General features: G+C 41.5%; 1 non-coding gene across 1 annotated transcript; it reads left to right on the top strand.

Moving 5' to 3' along the window:
• The first annotated feature begins 15,448 nt into the window (after positions 1–15,448).
• On the top strand, positions 15,449–15,555 carry LOC130460169 (small nucleolar RNA R71). The gene has a single exon (XR_008920113.1). It is a non-coding gene; the product is annotated as a small nucleolar RNA R71 (small nucleolar RNA).
• The last annotated feature ends 3,086 nt before the right edge of the window (positions 15,556–18,641 follow it).

Genomic DNA, 18,641 nt, shown 5'->3' with positions numbered 1-18,641 from the left:
ATTGTCCTCCTCATTACATTTCAGCAAACACGTGTCCTTTAGATGACCGATCTTTCCACATGCAAAACACAATGAATTTATGTTCTCGTATGAGATATATTTCCAAGCACCACCCACCCAAACTTTTGTAACCAGAGGATCATTGAGATTTATTTCAATACAAACTCGCGCATATCTTGCCCGAGTTAATTTATCCGTTGTATAATCTACCCGGATTGGTTTTCCAACCACCCTAGCAATGTCAAAAAGGGCCTCCTTATCGTAATATTTAACAGGTAATTCAGTAAACCTTATCCAAACCGTCATATTATCAAAAGTGTTAATCGAAGGACGAAAATTTGGCTTCCAAGTAGACATCATTAGATAATGATCCAAAATGAACCAGGGCCCTCCAAACAAGGCTCTTTCATAATCATCATTAACCGTAAAACGAAACAAATAAACATTTTTACCAAGATCAATTACCTCCAATCCTCCTGTAACTCGCCACATAGCTCGAACTCGGGTCTCCATGAAACTTGCTCGAACATTTAGACCCATGCACTTACCCATCAAAGCCAATTTCCACGGTGATCGCAACTTGTCCAAGGTCATCTTGCTAAATTGGACTGTTAGTGATCCCTCTGGTGGCATTTCTTCAACTTCATCCCATTCTTTAGACGTTTCCACAATCCTTCTTGCTTCCTCAAACCATTGTGAAGATGAGGCTACAACCTCACGAAAACTCTGTGTTCTATGCGACCCACCTTGCTTAGGATCTATCTTATCTTGTCGAAGGTCTGGAACCACTTCTTGCATACATATATCATCAGGTGGTTTGGGTGATTGATGGAGTTGCTCCTCCATCAAAAAGACTGGATCTTGAATTGCTACTGAAAAACCTACAAATTAGAGACTTTCTCACTCTAGGACTTTCTCACTCTAGGACTTTTTTCACTTACCAAACCAACTTATACGGAGTAGTATGAGTTACTTTAGAAAGAACTTCAAAATCTCATCTTTACCTCATTTTTTCTCTTTAAAGCCATTGCACAACATGTAGCACCACTATTCGTGGCAGCGACACTGTTTGGCTGCTACCAAGACATCGGTGGAAGGTTGGTTGATGGCATAAACATAAACGAAATTCAAGGCAAATATCAAAGAGGCTAGTCCTTTTGCCAATTTCTTCACCCAATTTTTTTAGAGGGAAAAAAAAATCTGACAAATTAGTGGTCCTTGTTAAACTCGTCTTACTATATATTTGTTGAATATTAATTTTTTTTATAATTTTTACTTATTGACTATTAAAGATACAAATTGTTAAAGTTATGCGTTGGCAAGAAACGGAGAAAGTATTTCACTATAGTTACGACAACGTAGAGCATATTAAATGTATCCGGGTACATTGTACAACCTTTCACATTTTTTTTCATTACTGATGACGAGAAAATGCGGTAGAGATCACTAATGGGCAAAAAAATATACTTAGACTCTGTTCTCTTCGCCTTATTTTCAATTATTTCAGGTTTGATAAGATAAAATAAGATAAAATAAGGGCCAATAAGATAAGATAAGATAAAATAAGGTAGGATAAATGTTCCATAAAGTAATACTATAAGTTCCAATAAGATAAGGTAAGATAATATAATATAATGGTCAATAAGTTCAAATAAGATAAGATAATGGTCAATAAGATAAGATAAAATAAGATAAGTCCAGGGCCAATAAGATAAGATAAGTCAAATTCAGGGGAAGAGAACATTACCTTAGGTAAATGATAGATTAAAAAGTGATACCGCAAGTGCACGGTGTCTGTTGTTAGCAGATACTTAGCAAATACGGGTCGATCCCACAGGGAGACAAGTTCTATTAGTTTTTGCCCAATTATACGAACTATTTCAATAACGAAAGTTGAGTTTGAGTATTAACTACTAAAGCTAAAACAATAATAAAAATGCGTAATTTATCAATGAATTAAAGGTCTAGGGCGTCTGTTCGGTTCACCATGCTTATACCAATCCAATAACACAATTCAATTCGACAACGAATAAACTAGGCCGAGTAATTAAAGTACATGCTAATCCTACGGTCGGGTCTTAACACTTTCAATTCAACATATGCAGTACGATCGCTAACATAATCAGAATTGCCAATTGTACAAAGCCTCTAAAAACACGATCTTTCGATTCTAATTCCTATTAGCTAGATAATTAATCCATGAAATTGGCCGATAACATGAATCAACGATTAAGAACAAATCAATTGGAATTACTCAAGCAATAATCTATAGATTAGCAAACTTTATTGCATAACAATCATGGTATAAACATGGCTTCCCTAACTTAGCCCTAGAATATAACTACTCGCTCATAATTGAATTAACAAGCATGAAATACATAATGAAAACGAGATTCATAATCAAAGGACGAATTAATCTAAGAAACGAAAATAATAAGAAAGAATAAAAGCAAAAGAAATTATTGAATTACCTCTAGATTGATGAATTGAAAATTGAAAGCTAGGGTTCAACAATGGAAAAGGGAAGAAAAACAAAACTCACGTGAAAAGCGTTCTAAGGGATTTGAAAACGTAAAGGAAAAATAAAAAGCATAAGGGAATACATTAATTCCCTTGAGGTATTTTAGTGTTTCCTAAATTCTCAACAAAAAAAAAAGGAAAAATATTAGTAATTACATAAGTTATCATTTAATTGAACGATCACGAGAAACGACGCAACGAACCCGCATGGAAGTAGCTGGGCGGAGAAACCAGCGGGCCCGCTGGTGGGTCGCTGGTTTTCGCGCCCAAGGGGAAGATTGGGCCATCGTTTTGGGCTTCGGGCGAATCGGATAGTCGAGCCATCTTGTTTATGTCATAACTCTTGTTCTACAATGCCTATAAGGACGTGTGACCTGTCGTTGGAAAGCTCTTGAAGTCTACTTTCTAGGCCAATAAAAAATCGCCTCATTCCGACATGTAGAACTTGAGATATCATCAAAAGAGTGAACGCTTGTGCGTTTTGATGCTTAGAAAAATAGCGTTTAGCTTCGTTATTGACTCAAAATTATCCCTAGAGATATGCATTGATCCTCGAGTCAACATTCCATCCGTTCATCATCCAAATCAACTCATAACACTCCGAAAGCATCCAAATGACCGTAAAATCACCTGAAACATTAAGAAAACACAAACGGGGCGTAATAGAGTACGACAACGATAACTTATGCAATTGTGATCCTAAATGCAACTAAAATGATAAAAATGCCTAATAATGCAACCTAAATGCGCCTAAAATACCCTATACAAATATGACTCATCAAATTCCCCCAAGCTAGACTGTTGCTTGTCCCCAAGCAACACTAAACCAAAGATAGAGAAACAAGACGCACATGACTTTCATAAAACCATGGTAAGACCAACCTAACTCTCGAGCAAACAATCAAACAGAGTTATTGAGACGGAAATCTAGCTCAGATACAAATAGAACCACAAAGCATCGTGATCCACAATCGAAACAACCAAGCTTAGCCACAAACTATTCTCAATCAAGCTAGTCGTCGCCGCATACCTTGTAGAATATAAATATATGATGCAACATAGGGTAAGATGACAATAGCAAGAAACGATTTTCATTCAATCACAAAACAAACATGCCGATCAAGAGGTCTTTATAATAAGCTTGTAATGGGGCTAGGTGAAAAGGAAGGGTAGGGTATAATTTGGGAAAAAGTGAGAGTAAGGTCCAACTTGGGGAGCAAATGTGAACTATATGCGTCGGCGTGATAATGCCGCAAATCCAACTCCATCGAACCATGAAACCCGAACAATCAACCAAGTTACAACCAAGGGAAAACATAATATAATGTCAATGATCTTTCTTCATTCCCCTTTCCTTGCTTTCAAATTACATACAAAAACGAAAAACGCAAATCCAACTCCATCGAACCATGAAACCCGAACAATCAACCAAGTTACAACCAAGGGAAAACATAATATAATGTCAATGATCTTTCTTCATTCCCCTTTCCTTGCTTTCAAATTACATACAAAAACGAAAAACATATATTTTTTTTTTCTTTGATTTTTCTCTCTTTTTTTTTTTTTTTTTTTGATTTTTTTTTTCTTCTTTTTTTTCCCTTTTTTTTTCTTTTTTTTTTCCCTCTTTATTTTGGTATGAAAATGAAACTAGATAATGAAATCGAAAGTACATAAATAAATCTAATGCTAACTGTTACAAGCTTGGGTGCCAACAATAATATACACCATTTCCGAACCACAAATCCAAACATAGCCTCGAACCACGAACTATTGGCTTAGTGTGCCAATCAATCAACATCAATGAAACCATTACGAACACCGAAGCTCCCCCAAGCTAGACTCGGGACAAGTAACCAACGGGGCTAATAGGGCTCAATTTTGTGGAGTTAAAACAATAAACGGACAAGGCTACAACATGGGTATGAAAGGCAGAAACTGATGTTTCTAAGTTCGTCTGAAGGCTTCCTAAGAGAATGGCCTCTGTCATACGCGGCATGCGTGAGTTGCAACTAAACTACTAATGAATCTCAAGCCAAAATCATACGATAACAAGTCACATCAATCACACAAACACATAGTAAGGTGACCTACAAGATAATTGGCTAGCTATTCTTGACACGAGACCAACATCTTACCGCATACCATTCAATTGGTTCACACAATGCCAAGCAGTTATCATTGTATAGCATGACCGACTGAATTTCAGAATCATAACTAAGTTCAAAAGAAGCTCAAGAGAGTCAAATAAAGCCCGAACATAGTTTGAAAGTCAATTGCACAATGCAGGGTATAAAGACATATGAATGCAAGTAAGAATGCAAGTAAGAATGCAAGTAAGAATGCAACTAAATTGAACAATAACACTAGGAAAGCAGTACATTTTTTTCGTTGCACGTAAACTCCCACCCCTAATGGATGGTACAAAGCGTACAACACCTAAAAAAAGCAATAAAACTATACTAGAAAGCAATAAAGATAGATATCCCTCCCCCAAGCCAAACAAAACACAGTGCCCACACTGTGAAAATAGCAACAATATAACTCAAACAAGGGAGAGAGATGGAAAGTGCTCACTGACAGGCTAAATCGCACTCCTATCAAAGATAAACCTAACGTTCACCAACTAAAAATATAGCAAGGGAAGCAGGGATCGTATCCACAGGGAAACATTTTTCTTTCTACTATTAATTAACTAATCTAGACTACTGGTAACAAAGAATTGGATTGGTTTGTATTTTAAGCTAAGGCAAATAATCAAACTGGAATATAACAATATTAAGGGAATCTAGGGCAGCAGTTCACCACAAATGCAGACCGGGATTGGACAACGGACAATAACAATTAATTAACAATCATAACTGAGAAAACATGCATCTCTCGAATCTTATGAATCCCTTAGGATAGAACAACTAGCGGGCTCTCGCTACGTACTAGAAATAATTCCTATCTAATAGCCACAGACCAAAAACATCAGATTTATACCTCTCGGCGCATAATCTAAGGTTAATCAAACTCAAATCAAAATCGTCCGGCCGAACAGAATTGACGAGCAATGATAATAAGCTATAGAAATTATAATCAATCAATCAATTAATCAAGTCCACATATAATTCCAATCATGCATTCATGGATCCCCTAAACCCTAGAAATTAAACTACTCACTCATGATAACTAATAACAAAGCGATTAACATAATGGAAAACATGATCAAAGCAATAGAATAAATTAAAGTAAGAAACAATACCTAATTCTCCAACAATGGAAATTGAAAGCTTGTGTTTTTATATCAATCGAACTAAGTGTTTGAATTAATGTAGAGAGGAAATAAAACTTAGAAAAATAAACTTAGGGTTTAGTGCTGGAAAATAAGATGTCCCTAAAAAATAAAACAAGTTTGCTTATATAGTTTTGCCAAAATAAGGCCTAAAAAAGGAATTAAAAACGCGAAAAACTGCTGGGGGTTGGCGTCGCCCGATCGGGCGACGCTTCGCCCGATCGGGCGAATCACTCGATAGTCGGCCCGATCGGGCCAAAATCCGCCCGATCGGGCGGGTTGCGAAATCTCCACAAAGCCTCCAGATTGACCGCCCGATCCGGATCGGGCGAGCTGCGCCCGATCGGGCGCGCGTTGATGAACTTGGCTTGCTTATACTTCCGCCCGATGGTTGCATTTCGCCCTCAGCTTCCAGGGCGATTTGCAATCTTCAATGTATCTCGCCCGTATCACCAAGTCTAACTCCCGGGGCTCAACCATAAGCATCTCAGGCTCCCGAAAGTCGACGATGGAGGTCCCGAACTTCTCGGACTCATATAGTGGCCTTGATCAACAATGAAACGGGTCTAAAACGACCAATTTCTCATAATCAAACCTGAAACTCAAGGCACACTCAATAACACACATTAGTACTAGAAACGGCTCCTAAGAGCACGTTTGATACATAAAAGTACTAAGGGACGGGGGTAAAAATTCTATATAAAACGCATATATCAAACTCCCCCAAGCTAGATCTTCGCTTGCCCCTAAGCAAAGAAATCATCGATGAATACATAAACCAACTTCACCCCAAACACATCTTAAAACAATGGATACGATTCAAGGCAAAATCCAACAAGCATGCATCAATGTCAACCAATCAAATCCATCCAACCGCTAATCCGCCTTAACAATCGTCACGCAAAGCGAACCAAAAATGCACATTGGAATTCAAGACTAGTGCTCACATACTCGTCACTCATTTATGTGGCGTATAAAAGATGTACCCGTTCGCTCTCCTCCCAACATATGAGTGAACAATGCCCTCCCAAACTCACAACACTCGTGTGTCTAGAAAAACATACACTCAACCTAATAGTCGACTCGAAATATGTCATGTCATAACTTGCATTGATAAACAACTACTTTCACATTAATACAACTCTATGCACAAAGGTCGGAAGGTCTTTCAAGCTTGTAATGTTAGGCTTAGGTAAGGGTGCGGTAAATTTGGGTAAAATGTGAGCTTAAAGCCTTGGCTTTGGGGAGCATAAATCCTAGCAAAACCATGGTCAACCACAAATGATGACCACAACCACAACTTCCCACTCAACACATGATGAAACAACAAACAAACCACACTATACTTTCTTGCCTTTCTTTCACAATTAAAATCAATCACTCATAAAGATAAGAAATTACAATACTTGAGTAAAACAATGCTTTGAATTTTCTTGAGAATAACGATTTTTCCTTCTTATTTTTTTTTTTTCTTGCTCAATCTCATTTTTTTTCTTTTTTTTTTTTCTTTTTTTTTTTTTTTTTTTTTTTTTTGGGAACCTTCCCACGATTTTTTTTCTTTTATTCTCCTCATCTCATTCATTTTTTTCAACAACAATCATGATAAGAAGAATTTCCCTTTTCAATACTCAATATGCTCAAAATGTACCACACTGCAACTCCCTCACATCACTACTATTAGCTCCCCCAAGCTAGGCTTGGGACTAGTAACCAATGGGGAATTTACGGGCTTGTAATGTGGTTAGTCACCGAATAAATGGCACAGGCACAACATGGGTAGAAAAAGAGGGAACAAACGTATCTAATTTCATCTGAAGGCTACCTAAATAGAAAAATGCCTTCGTCCTCCACAATGTGCATGTGTATGAGTCATAAAACATTACTAATAGTTGCAAACCAATACTCAAAATCAATGGCACACCAGGAAGCTATCACACATCCTAACCAAGTCAACTAGTCAAGCACCAAGTCCACAAGTAGTTGGTCAGAGTTGACTCATGTCAAGGCATCAAAGTAATCGGATCTCAAATCATGGTTAACAAATCAACAATGCTCGTCATCAAAAACCAAGAATCAAAACAGTTTACAATCAAGGGGCACAGGGAAGCATGGTTTTGTATTCATCGGAACGTATTTTTGTGTTTTTTTTTTTTTTTCAAAGCAATAAACTAATCTAGAAAGCATTAAACACACCAAAATAAACACACCAAAATAAAGAAATGCAATAATAAAAGAAAGACATACCTACAATGTACAAGTAGTGTGAAACCCCCCCTAAACCAAATCAGACAATGTCCTCATTGGCTCAAGGGTATCGAACCTCATCATCAACATCATCTCGGCATCACTGATGGCCTTGGCCATCATCACCATCATCATCACCATCATCTCGGCCAGCATGCCCACTAGGACCCGCTCCCCACCCTCCGTACTGGGTGGGTGTGAAGGTGCCCATAGAACCCGGAGCTCCATATCCCTCCGCGGGATAGGTAAACCAGGTAGGGTGCTCGTAATCTGGGGCAATATAGCCCTGCCTGGCATACTGATCATAAAATGGGAACATGGTCCTCTGGTGATCAGCTGCGAACTCCCGGAACCCGAGCTCAAGTCTGCTCAACCTCTCATCAATGGACCTCTGATCCTCATGAACTACCGGGCCACTCTGGGGCCTCCCCGTGTCTCGACGCCCCCTCCTGAAGTAGGTGCGAGGCTCTGGCTGGTACTGATGGGGCTCTGGCTGAGGGTCAGGCTGAGGCTGGGGGTCAGGCTGAGGCTCTTGCTCAAATCCAACAAATAGATAATGAGCCTGACCGGGTCTGAAACTAGTGCGGCCCTGAGGGTCGGGCAAGGTGAAAAGCCTGTTTCCCTCGAACATCCAGTACATGGCTCCCGGCCTAAATAACCCATGCTCCCCCTGTAGCCTACGGAGTCCAGCAAAATAAGCCAAATCAAGCAAGTTGCTACCCAGAACTGGAATCTGGTTAGCCTCAGTAAAATTGGCCGTGGCCATGGCTATGTGGGTGATCAACCCACCAATGGTAATCTTGGTAGTATGTGTGGATGTGGCTATGGAGTAAAATTGAGAGGCCATGTGATGTGCAAGGTTCATTTTGTAGCTCTCCTCTCCTTCGGAAACGTAGCCACCTAAGATCTCTAGCTCCGTACTCCTAATATTCTGGGTCTCATCCCTACCAAAGATCGTAAAACCAAGAAACCTGTAGAAGACAATGGGTACCGGGTGTTGAATCTTGGAAGCATGCAAATGTTGCATACTACCGGGATTCGCATTGCCCGTAAGCTTTCCCCACATGGTGCAGTTATTGTGAGTCTCCTTGGGTTTCCTACTATATGTGGTAGACAATCCAAAAATCCTACCAAAATCAGATAAGCTCATGGTGTAGGTCCGGTTCATCACACGAAATTGAACCGATGACACGGTTCGATAACCATCCCTACGAACATTAAAACTACTCAAGAATTCTAGAGTCAACCGCCTAAATGTGAGACGGAGCATACCATACATGCTACTCATACCAACACCAACAAAAACACGTTTTACATCACGCTCAATTCCCATATCATGCAATGATTTTTGACATATAAAGCGAGTAGGGATTACCTCCCTCAATTTGAGGTGCATGAATCGTGCTCGTTGCTCCTCCGTAATAAAGATGACATCCGGAAAATCCGTGTCGGGCTCGAATTGCGGTGGTGGAGGTGGTGGTGTCGGTTCCCGAGCTCGGCTTGTGGAAGCCTCATGTTGTTTCTTGGTACCCTCGTGCATTTTATTTGTGGTCTATTTGCCATTGATGAAAAATCTGAATTTTTGAGTTTTTTGAGCTTTTTGGGTGAATTTGGGGATTTTGTGGGGATGAGAGAAAACTTAAATCGGTTAGGTGTAGGTTGTAGAGGATGATGAGAGGATGATTTTGATGAAAGAATTGTTGAATTTGGTGGAGATTTGAGGGAGATATGGTGGTTTGAAGTTTTTGGAAGTTGGGGTTTAATGGAGGAGTGAGAGAAAGTTAGGTTGAAGATGAAGAGGAAGTGAAGAAAGATTGGGGAAACCGTGAGTTTATCGCTGAAATCGCGTCTCGCCCGATCGGGCGACTTTCCGCCCGATCGGGCGGGATGCGATCCTTTTCTTTACATGCGTGCGCGCCCGATCGGGCGCACCTCGCCCGATCCGAATCGGGCGATTTGCGAAAGCTCATTTTCTTGACTTTTTCCTGCCCAGAATCATCCTTGACTTTTCCTCGAAAATTTCATCAACCGCCCGATCGGGCAAAATAATTTCACCCGATCGGGCCTTCCACTCGTCTTTTGCGCTCGATCGGGCAAACAAACGCCCGACTCGGGCGTTCCACTCGCCAAAGCGCCCGATCGAGCATTCCACTCGCTGGACCGCCCGATCGGGCATGCTGCGCCCGATCGGGCGGAAATAAACTGCAAGAAACTCATCCGTGCGCGCCCGATCGGGCGCACCTCGCCCGATACGGATCGGGCGGTTTGCAGCGTGCTTGGCCTTGTGCGTAATTTCACTTTCTCGAACTTGGAGCTTTAGGCCTGCACATTATTAAACACCCAAACAGCGTAATGCCCTCTTCTCGCCTCACTAACACCAAAAAAACAATACTTAAACACACTTAGGTATGGAAATACTAACTAAACACACAAAAATAGAATGAAAAATGCAAAAAATCAAACTTATACTACTTAAAGCGATAAAATACGGGTTGCCTCCCGCAAAGCGCTGGTTTATTTCTAGGTCCCGCTCGACCTTGTTACCTTGAATATGCAGTTTATGAGGCGGAGGGATGGAGGTGATGGACCTCAACCACTCCTACAGTAGCCCCATCATGGTACAACTTCAGACGTTGCCCGTTGACCTTGAATCGTTCACCATTCCCATTCTCTACTTCAACAGACCCAAACTTGCTTACCATAATCACAGTGAACGGCCCAGACCACCTAGATTTAAGTTTTCCAGGAAATAACTTAAGCCTAGAGTTAAAAAGTAGAACCTTGTCGCCCACCGCGAACTCTCTATGCAAAATGTGATTGTCGTGCCACTTCTTGGTCTTTTCCTTGTAAATCCGAGCACTATCATAGGCTTGTAGTCGGAATTCATCGAGCTCACCTAATTGAAGTAACCGCTTCTCACCGGCTAGCTTTGCATCCATGTTGAGCTGTTTGATTGCCCAATAAGCCTTGTACTCCATTTCTACTGGTAGGTGACACGCCTTGCCATACACCAACCGATACGGGGAGGTACCAATAGGTGTCTTAAAGGCGGTTCTGTATGCCCATAGAGTATCATCTAGCTTATCGCTCCAATCCTTCCTAGACTTTGCCACCACTTTCTCAAGGATAGATTTGATCTCTCGGTTGGAGACCTCAACTTGACCACTCGTCTGAGGGTGGTAGGCTAGTCCAGTGCGGTGATAAACTCCATACTTGCGCAGGAGCGTATCCAGATGCTTCTCATGGAAGTGTGACCCTCCATCACTGATCAAAGCGCGCGGAACCCCAAATCTAGGAAAAATGATCTTCTTGAACAGGGAGATGACTGTCTTAGCATCGTTAGTAGGTGAGGCAACGGCTTCCACCCACTTTGACACATAATCTACAGCAACAAGGATATACAAGTTACCCTTGGACGATGGGAATGGTCCCATATAATCAATTCCCCACACATCGAAAATCTCAACCTCAAGGATCCCGTTCTGTGGCATCTCATACCTCCTCGAAATAGTGCCGGCCCTCTGGCACGCATCACAAGCCATAATAAAATCCTGTGCATCTTTGAACATAGTAGGCCAGTAAAAACCACATTGCGACAGCTTAGCGTTTGTTTTCGACGGTCCATGGTGGCCACCATAAGGTGAAGAATGACACCTACTGATAACACCTTGAACTTCCCATTCTGGAATACAACGCTTGTATAACCCTTCAGCAGTCTCACGAAACAAGTAAGGATCGTCCCAAAAGTAGAACCGGACATCATGTAGGAATTTCTTCTTCTGTTGATATGAAAGATCGGCCGGAAGAATTCTACCTACAATGTAGTTAGCAAAATCTGCGAACCATGGTGACTGACTGGCAAGTGCAAGTAAATGATCATCCGGAAATGAATCATTAATCGGTGTAGATCCCTTACCATCGTCATACCTCAATCTAGACAAGTGATCTGCAACCACATTCTCAGCCCCTTTCTTGTCGCGGATCTCTAGATCGAACTCCTGTAGCAGTAGTATCCATCGAATAAGCCTAGGCTTGGCTTCCTTCTTAGAGAGCAGATACTTAAGGGCCGCATGATCAGTATAGACTATCACCTTGGATCCAATCAAATAGGTACGGAATTTATCCAAGGCATAGACTATAGCTAGAAGCTCCTTCTCAGTAGTTGCATAATTAACTTGAGCTTCATCCAAGGTCTTACTTGCATAATAGATGGCATGTAAAACCTTCTCCTTTCTCTGACCCAGCACTGCCCCAACTGCATAATCACTTGCATCACACATTATCTCAAACGGAATATCCCATTCGGGAGAACGGATGATGGGAGCCGAAATCAGTGCCTGTTTAATCCTGTCAAAGGCTTCAAGACAAGCATCAGTAAACACAAACGGGGCATCCTTGAGAAGGAGCTGGGTAAGTGGTTTAACAATTTTAGAGAAATCCTTGATAAAGCGGCGATAAAACCCCGCATGACCAAGAAAACTTCTAACACCCTTCACATTAACTGGAGGGGGTAATTGTTCAATCACTTGGACCTTAGCTCGATCCACCTGAATGCCCTTATCAGATATCAAATGTCCCAAAACCACCCCTTCAGTAACCATGAAATGACACTTTTCCCAGTTCAAGACTAAATTGCACTCTTCACATCTTTTCAAAACTTTAGTCAGATTTAGCAAGCAAGAATCAAAAGAAGTACCATAGACGCTAAAATCATCCATAAACACTTCCATGATAGACTCAATAAAATCAGAAAAAATACTCATCATGCAACGTTGGAAAGTAGCAGGCGCATTACACAGACCAAAAGGCATCCTACGATATGCAAAGGTACCATAGGGGCAGGTGAAGGTGGTCTTTTCCTGGTCGTCTGGATGTATGGGAATTTGAAAGAAACCAGAATAACCATCCAGATAACAGAAAAACTTGTGACAGGCTAGCCTTTCTAACATTTGATCAATGAAGGGAAGGGGAAAATGGTCCTTTTTAGTAGCAACATTAAGACGCCTATAATCAATGCACATGCGCCAACCTGTGACTACCCTAGTTGGTATCAACTCATTTTTTTCATTTCTCACCACAGTTGTCCCCCCTTTCTTAGGCACTACCTGAACGGGACTCACCCACTTAGAATCAGACACAGCATACACTATACCCGCATCAAGCAATTTCATAACTTCAGCTTTTACAACATCTTGCATGACAGGGTTCAAACGACGCTGGGGTTGAATGCATGGTTTATGATTTTCATCTAGATGTATCCTATGCATACAAAAGTCAGGGCTAATACCCTTTAAATCATCAATACTGTACCCAATGGCCTTTTTGTGCCTTTTCAACACAATAAGAAGTTGGGATAACTGGCCTGCATCAAGTGCAGTACTGACGATCACAGGGCAAAGTTGTTCATTATCTAAAAACGCATACTTAAGGTTAGCAGGAAGAGGTTTAAGTTCGGGTTTCTTTACCTCTTTAACAGAACAAACCGGCCGAACTAACCTCTTCAATTTGATGCCCTCCGGCTCAGATTCTCCACCATTAAGAGCCAACTCCAGAGCATCCACTTCAGCACTCCAAGAACTGCTATCACCTGCAGAAGACTCACAACAAAGCACTGCCTCCAAAGGGTCTCTTTCGAGAACTTGGGAGACGTTATCACGAGTAATAAAATCGACTACATCTATGCGATAGCATTGTTCCTCCTCTAGCATGGGACTTTTTAAGGCACTATTCAGATTAAAAGTCACCTTATCATCCCCAACAGACAATGTCAATTTCCCACTTTTAACATCAATTACCGCCCCCGCCGTATGAAGGAAGGGTCTACCTAAGATTATGGGAATTTGAGAATCCTCCTGCATGTCTAATAATACAAAGTCCACAGGTATATAGAATTTACCTACTCTAACAGGGACGTCCTCTAAAACACCTAAGGGATATTTGACAGAACGGTCGGCCATTTGTAGAGTGATATTGGTAACCTTAAGCTCACCCATATTCAGTTTAGTACAGACAGACAAAGGCATGACAGACACACTAGCACCTAGATCACATAAAGATTTATCAATAAATACGGTGCCAATGTTACATGGGATGGAAAAACTCCCGGGGTCCTTAAGTTTAGGTGGAGACTTGTTTTGCAAATAAGCACTACATTCCTCAGTGAAAGCTACAGTCTCTACCTCACAAAAAGCACGTTTTCTGGTCAAAATATCCTTCATGAATTTAGCATAAGCAGGAACTTGTAAAATTAATTCAGTAAAAGGAACCGTTACCTGCAAATTTTTGACCACTTCCAAGAATCTGCCAAACTGCTTGTCTAGCTTATTTTTGAGTTGTCGGTTTGGGAAGGGGAGTGCAGTAGGTGGTACTTGTATATCCGCTCCCTTCTTAACCGCAGTTGTAGCCTCATTCTCATTGACTATCTTTTCAGCTGGTTCCTTTTCACCCATAACTATCTTTGGGATTTCCTCACTGACCAGATCACTAGCAGACACCCCGGAATCAACCTCAACCGGCATAGAAGGACCATCATAATCCCTACCACTCCTCAATGTAATTGCATTAGCAGACTCCCTATTTTCGGGCTGTGAAGGAAGTTGGCCTGGTGGCCTCCCTGCAATAGTAGTGGCCATCTGTGCCAACTGTGTATCAATGATCTTGTTATGAGCAGTAAGAACATCGATTTTTGCATCCTTTTCACTTAGAGATTTTTGCATTTGTAGCATCATGTTTCTCATCTCTACTAGCATAGGGTCAGGCTGTGTGGCTTGAGGTTGTGGTTGTGGGGGTGATGTGTGTTGTCTAGAGAACCCAGGTGGCCCACTAGACTGTTGGTTGTAGTTGTTTCGGGGTTGGTAAGATTGTTGGTGTGGGGGTTGATATGGTTGTGGTGGTGGATGTTGAACTTGGTGAGGGTTTTGGATGTTGTTGCTCCTGTAGGAAAGCAGAGGGTTATTTTTGTAGCCCTCATTGTAAGAGTTGGAGAATGGGTTGTTTTGTTTGTAGGATTGAAAAGCATTACATTGTTCAATAGAGCTTCTACATTCCTGTGCATAATGACCAGACATTCCACAACTTTCACAAATAGTAGTAGGTTGGGCACTCATAGCAGCTACACTAACAGGTTGGGCAGATTGAGCATTGGCCGCTTGCATATTATCGAATTTATAATGTAAAGCAGTCAATTGGGCAGTTAATTGTTCAATAGAATTTAAATCATGCTTACCACCCCTGTTAGATAGACCTCTAGGATTTCCATACTGGGCATTGTGAATGGCTATCTCCTCAATCACCTCCATAGCTCTAGGCACCTCAAGTTGCATGAACCTCCCACTGGCAGCTGAATCCAACAAACATCTAGACTCATTGCCCAGACCATTATAAAACTGCTGAATCAAGAACCAATCTTCTAAACCATGGTGCGGGCATTCTCTTTGCAAATCCTTGAATCTCTCCCAAACCTCGAACAAACTCTCATCCGCTTGTTGTGAGATACCTAATATCTGACCCCTCAGACGAGCCGTTTTCTCAGGTGGAAAATATTTAACATAAAAAGCAAGAGCCAAGGATTCCCAATTATTGATTTTCAAAGCCGCCCGATTCAACCCATTAATCCACAGTTTAGCTTTCCCACTCAAAGAGAACGGGAAAAGTATCTCCATAGTCTGCTCCGGAGTCAATCCCTTTTGCTTGATGGTGGAGCAATATTGGATAAAGGACTGAATGTGAAGATTCGGATCTTCACCTGGTTCCCCACCGTACTGGCGTCTCTCGATCATGTTAATCAATGCGGGCTCAATCTTGAAGGTCTCAGCTGCAATAGAAGGCATGATCGCCTTTGGTAGCACGGACAGACTTGGCTTAGAATAGTCCGTAAGCTGTGGGGTAGGTGGCGGTATCAGATTTTCGTCACCCATCTCTATCTCTGAAACTGAATCTGTATCTGAAGGAAAAAGATCGCCAATATTATGATCAGAATCAGAGTAATTCCCACACTGTGCAATGAAAGTTCTTCGTCTACGAAAGGTTCTTTCGGGCTCAGGATCGAACGGAGTAAGATTACTAGTACCTACGGTCCTGGGCATAGACAAAGACTACAAAACAATGTGAGATCCGGTCTCAAGGAACGTGAGTTCCTTGAGTAGTAACAAACAATAATCTAGGATAATCAATCAACAACAGAAAATAAAACCGTTTCCCCGGCAATGGCGCCAAAATTTGACAGGCTAAATCGCACTCCTATCAAAGATAAACCTAACGTTCACCAACTAAAAATATAGCAAGGGAAGCAGGGATCGTATCCACAGGGAAACAATTTTCTTTCTACTATTAATTAACTAATCTAGACTACTGGTAACAAAGAATTGGATTGGTTTGTATATTAAGCTAAGGCAAATAATCAAACTGGAATATAACAATATTAAGGGAATCTAGGGCAGCGGTTCACCACAAATGCAGACCGGGATTGGACAACGGACAATAACAATTAATTAACAATCATAACTAGGAAAACATGCATCTCTCGAATCTTATGAATCCCTTAGGATAGAACAACTAGCGGGCTCTCGCTACGTACTAGAAATAATTCCTATCTAATAGCCACAGACCAAAAACATCAGATTTATACCTCTCGGCGCATAATCTAAGGTTAATCAAACTCAAATCAAAATCGTCCGGCCGAACAGAATTGACGAGCAATGATAATAAGCTATAGAAATTATAATCAATCAATCAATTAATCAAGTCCACATATAATTCCAATCATGCATTCATGGATCCCCTAAACCCTAGAAATTAAACTACTCACTCATGATAACTAATAACAAAGCGATTAACATAATGGAAAACATGATCAAAGCAATAGAATAAATTAAAGTAAGAAACAATACCTAATTCTCCAACAATGGAAATTGAAAGCTTGTGTTTTTACATCAATCGAACTAAGTGTTTGAATTAATGTAGAGAGGAAATAAAACTTAGAAAAATAAACTTAGGGTTTAGTGCTGGAAAATAAGATGTCCCTAAAAAATAAAACAAGTTTGCTTATATAGTTTTGCCAAAATAAGGCCTAAAAACGGAATTAAAAACGCGAAAAACTGCTGGGGGTTGGCGTCGCCCGATCGGGCGACGCTTCGCCCGATCGGGCGAATCACTCGATAGTCGGCCCGATCGGGCCAAAATCCGCCCGATCGGGCGGGTTGCGAAATCTCCACAAAGCCTCCAGAGTGACCGCCCGATCCGGATCGGGCGAGCTGCGCCCGATCGGGCGCACGTTGATGAACTTGGCTTGCTTATACTTCCGCCCGATGGTTGCATTTCGCCCTCAGCTTCCAGGGCGATTTGCAATCTTCAATGTATCTCGCCCGTATCACCAAGTCTAACTCCCGGGGCTCAACCATAAGCATCTCAGGCTCCCGAAAGTCGACGATGGAGGTCCCGAACTTCTCGGACTCATACAGTGGCCTTGATCAACAATGAAACGGGTCTAAAACGACCAATTTCTCATAATCAAACCTGAAACTCAAGGCACACTCAATAACACACATTAGTACTAGAAACGGCTCCTAAGAGCACGTTTGATACATAAAAGTACTAAGGGACGGGGGTAAAAATTCTATATAAAACGCATATATCACTCACTCGTGATGAGCCTCGTCGACCGAGTATGACTCGGTAGGACTGTCGATAATAGAAGCGATGTGGCCAGAAGCTTCAAACTGACGACGCAAAGAGCCAATCTCCATGGATGTGGTGGATTTGGGCGAAAGCTAGTTGGTTTTGTTGATTTCATGATGCAACAACCACCATTTAAAATACTTCAATCAACCAAGATGGTGCATAATTCAAGATTCCACGATCAATCCCAACAATCAATCCAAGCAAGACAATATTCGCCCAATGCTAAAAATTCAAAATCAACAACCAACGAACGTTAACCAATCTCAACAAATAATTCATATAATATGCACAACAACGACAACCATTTGAATTCAACAACCAATATTGTCATTAAAATTCCAATTTTCTTTTCAAAATATGATTCGAGTGAATAAACTTTAGAAATTTTGAAATTTTAATATCTTTTGTGCACCATAAAGACCAAAATTTGGTTGCAAATGCAATGAATTCCGCAAACGAGCACCAATACTACAATTTGCCAATGCCCAAAATAAAACAAAAACCCCCAAATTGATTTTAAAAATTAGGGTTTGTAATTCATGTACAAAATGATGGTGAAGGTGGGAGATTTGAGGGGTTGCAGGGGGAGGGAAGGTGGCGGATGTGGGCTTGTGGTGCGGCGCGCCGACGCTGGTGGTCTGGTGTGGCTGGAAAGAAGGTGATTCGCGAAGGGAGTTGGTTGCTGTTTCGTGCTTCAAGGAGAACCGCACACGAGGGAGGGAGGTACGACGGGTTATGTAGGCTGGGCGGGTTGCAGGCGGCGGCTCGGCGCAGGCGTAACGCCGGTAGGGTGATGGCCGGCCGTAGGGTGGTGCGAGAGAGAGAGGGAAGTTCGAAGGTTTCTTGCGTGGGTGGTGAAAGAGAGCAGAGAGGGGCGGCGAGTGGGGTGTCGCCTACCGTCGGTGCAGCGCCGGCGGCGGCTCGC

Source organism: Spinacia oleracea, chromosome 4 (assembly GCF_020520425.1).
Source record: "Spinacia oleracea cultivar Varoflay chromosome 4, BTI_SOV_V1, whole genome shotgun sequence".
NCBI lineage: Eukaryota > Viridiplantae > Streptophyta > Magnoliopsida > Caryophyllales > Amaranthaceae > Spinacia > Spinacia oleracea.
The sequence above is the reverse complement of the archived record's forward strand: the minus strand, read 5'-3'. Positions and strand labels throughout refer to the sequence as shown.